The following is a 4,087-nucleotide window of genomic DNA, read 5'->3' on the forward strand; positions in this document are numbered from 1 at the left end:
TATAATGCAAGGAAAACCAAGATTCAAAAGACAGCCAAGCATCTTAACATTATTCCCCCTTTTTCCCCATTTCAACCATCACTCAATCTCTGTATCCCAGAGCCCTGTAGTTCCAAGGTTGTGCATACATCATTCTTTATCTCTGTCCCACTTAGCCCATTCAAACACAGGCATAGTTAGTTTAAATTATGATTTATGGATAGAATGAAAATCGTTCAACCTCTGTGATCCTCAAATTTCTTATTTATAAAATAGAAATAATGAAAGCTCCTCTTGGGATTGTTGTCAGAATTAAAATGCCAAGAACTATAAAAATCTTGGCACAGTATATACAGTCCTGTAGTAGGTACTTTATAGATGTTAGTTGCATTGTTATTGTTGTTGTTGGTATGTGCTGATGAGTCAGTTCCGACTCATGGTGATCTGTATAGATTTTCTAAGAAGCAACTGGTGGGTTTGAACAGCTGACCTTGTGCTTATCCTACAGCACCACACCAGGACACAACATACAAATATGTTGTTGTTATTGCTGTTGTTAGATGCCATCAAGTAATGCCAACGCATAGTGACCTTATGCACAACATAACTAAACATTACCAGGTCCTGTGCCAACTTCACAATCATTGCTACATTTGAGCTCATTGCTGCTGCGGCTGTACCAATCCATCTTGTAGTGGGAGTCTTCCTCTTTTTTAATGACACTTCACTTTACTAAACATGATATCCTTCTTTAGAGACTGGTCACTTCTGATAATATATGTCTGAGATATGAGAAATGAAATCTGGCCATCTTGGCTTTTAAAGAGCAGTCTAGTTGTGCTCCTTCCAATAGAGATTGATTTGTTCTTCTGGCAGTCCATTGTACTTTTAATATTCTTCTCCAACACCATAACTCAAATGCATCAAATCTTCTGCTCTCTTTATTCATTGTTCAACTTTCACATGCATAAGAGGCTATTGGAAATATTATGGCTTGGGTCAGGTGCACCTTAGTTTTCAAATGGACATCTTTGTTCTTGAACACTCTAAAAGGGTATTGTGTAGCTGTTGTTGTTGTTGTCAAGTGCCGTCGAGTCGATTCTGACCCATAGCAACCCTGTATGGGGTTTCCAAGGAGCAGCTGGTGAGCTTGAACCACCAACCTTGCAGTTCAAACGGCTTTGCAGTCTGGTGCATTAACCCACAGCACCACACCATACCTTGTGTAGTAGGTATGCCTAGTTCAATGTATCATTTGATTTCTTGATGGCTGCTTCCATGAGTCTTTCTAGTGGATGCAAGCAAAATGAAATCTTTGATGATTTCTATTTTTTCTCCATTTATCATCATCATATTTATTGGTCCAATGGTGAGGATTTTTGTTTACTTTACATTGAGGTGCAACCTATACTGAAGTCTGTCGTCTTTGAGCTTCATCAATATTTTAAATTCTCTTCACTTCCAGCAAACAAGGTTGTATCATCTGCATATTGCAAGTTATTAATGAGTCTTTCTCCAATCTTGATATTATATTCTTTTTTAATTTAATCCAACTTCTCAGATTATTTGTTTAGCATACAGATTGAATAAATTTAATGAAGGAATACAATCTTGGAGCACACCTTTCCTGATTTTAAACCACTCAGTAATCCATTGTTCTGTTTGAACAACTGCCTCTTGGTCTCTGTACATGTTCCTCATGAGCACAATTAAGTGTTCTGGAATACTCATCTTCTGAAATGTTGTCCATAGTTTATCATGATCCACACAATCAAAAGAATTTGCATAGTAAATAAAGCACAAGTAAGCATATTTCTGGTATTCTCTGCTTTCAGTCAAGATCCATCTGATGTCAACAATTATATCCCTCATTTCACATCCTTGTCTGACTCTGGCTTGAATCTCTGACAGTGCCCTGTGAATATACCATTGCAGCCATTTTAAAATTATCTTTAGCAAAAATTTACTTGCTTGTAAAACTAATGATTTTATCAAATGATTCCTGCATTCCTTTGGGTCATCTCTCTTTGGAATGGGCACAAATATGTATCTTTTCTAATCAGTTGGCTATGGAGCTGTCTTCAAAATTTCTTAACATAGATAAATGAGCTCCTCCAGTGCTGCATCAGTATGTTGAAAGATTTCAATTTGTATTCCATCAATTCCAGAAGTCTTGTTGTTTTCCAGTGCCTTCGGTGCACCCTGGATTTCTTCCTTCAGCTCTTGATTACATGCTACCTCTTGAAATGGTTGAACCTAGTCCATTTGTTTTAGTTATAGTGACTCTGAGTATCCCTTCCAACTTTTGATGCTTTCTGCATCATTCAATATTTTGCCCACAGAATCCTTTAACACTTGAAGTCGAGGCTTGAATTTTTTATTCAGTTCTTTCAGCTTGAGAAATGCTGAGTGTGTTCTTCCTTTTTGGTTTTCTAACTCCAGGTTTTTACAAGCCTATGTTAGGTACTTTATGGATGTTATTTGCCTTTGCTGCAATATTTTGGGAAGCACCATTTAGCAAGTGTGAGCATAGTAACAGAAAAATGCAGAGGCTGGAGGCAGAGAAGTTAGAGAAGGAGAGAAGGGTGGGAGAGACTTGTGGAGGAAAGATACACTTTAGACATCCCTCCTGGATGGCTGGAGAGCCAGTGGTAACAATCTCAAAGTGCAAGGGCAGGGCAGGTGACTGGTGGGAGGGACTTGTAAGGAAGATAAAGATGAGGAATCCAATGTGGGCCATACAGGACCTAAAGTTCCAGAATCTTATCCATAAGAATTCCTCAGCATTAAGTGTTGAGACATATTTAAAAATTCATCTTATGCATGAGGCTCATAATTACAAAGAGAAAGGGATATACACTCATATACACCTTGGTGACAGAGACCTATTGTAGTCTTAAAGGATAGGAAAAAGATGTTTCCAGTATTTAAAAAGGGAATTTAATAAGCCTATTTTGTTTTCCAAAAAACAAAACAAAACAAAAAAAACCCTCAAAACCAAAAAGTCACTCAGATGACAAGTAAGGGGACTATTATGAAATGATACAGGGCATCTTACAGAAGAAAGTCTCAGGGGAGCAGCAGTACCAAGAGTCAGAAACTAAGATCTCTCTGTACATCTCCCAGGGATGCTCTGTTCCTGGCACTATCTCAGTTTTAAGCTGGAGTTCCCACCACCAACCCACCACAATTTGAATGTCTCCAAGATTAACTTCCCAATATCCAGTAAATACCTAGTGAACATTGGAATAGCTAAGAAAGCCTGTGGGAAAGGTGGGCAATAGGACCATTTAGAATAAGAGGTCACTGAGACTCTTAGTGCATGGTTCAGTACACAGAGATGGAGTACATTGATCTAATCTTTGGAGTTCAAGGAGGTAGAATGGAGCAAGAACAGCAAAGCTAAAATGTGAACCCAGGTTTACTGGTTCCCAAATCTCTGCTCATCCCCTCTACATTGTGCACAGAGTAAGCTCAAAGGTGAAGAGATAAGGAATAGAGAAAAATATTCAGAGACCAGTGCTTAAAGTTTGGAGCACTCAGTGCTTTGGGGGTGGGGTGATGGTGATCAGACATGAGTCTGAAAGGGTTATCAATAGTTGCATTTCACAGATCTTTTGTAGATTGGAACTTAATCCTGACAGTAATGGGGAATCCATGAAGCTTTTCTTAATGAACATTTTATTGAGATACACTTCACATATCATAAAATTACTCATTTTTATGTCTTCATTCAACTCAGTGATTTTTAGTATATAAGAGTTGCACCACTTGAGTTTTATAATATTTTTATCAACCCCAAAGAAACCACATACTCATTAGCAGTCAATCCCTATCTCCTCTCAGCCTCTGACAACCAGTAATTGATTTTCTGTGGAGAAATGTCTACTTAAATCCTTTACTCACTCTGATACTGAACTATTTATCTCTTCATTGGTGCTGAGATCTAGGACAACTGGATTGTTGTTGTTGTTAGGTGCCATTGAGTCAGTACTGACTCATAGCAACCTTATGCACAGCAGAATGAAACACTGCCTAGTCTTGGGCCAACATCACTATAGTTACCACGTTAGAGTCCATCGATGCTGCCACTTGGCCAATCCATCTC

Source organism: Chrysochloris asiatica, unplaced genomic scaffold (genome assembly GCF_000296735.1).
Source record: "Chrysochloris asiatica unplaced genomic scaffold, ChrAsi1.0 scaffold00106, whole genome shotgun sequence".
In the NCBI taxonomy this organism is placed as follows: domain Eukaryota; kingdom Metazoa; phylum Chordata; class Mammalia; order Afrosoricida; family Chrysochloridae; genus Chrysochloris; species Chrysochloris asiatica.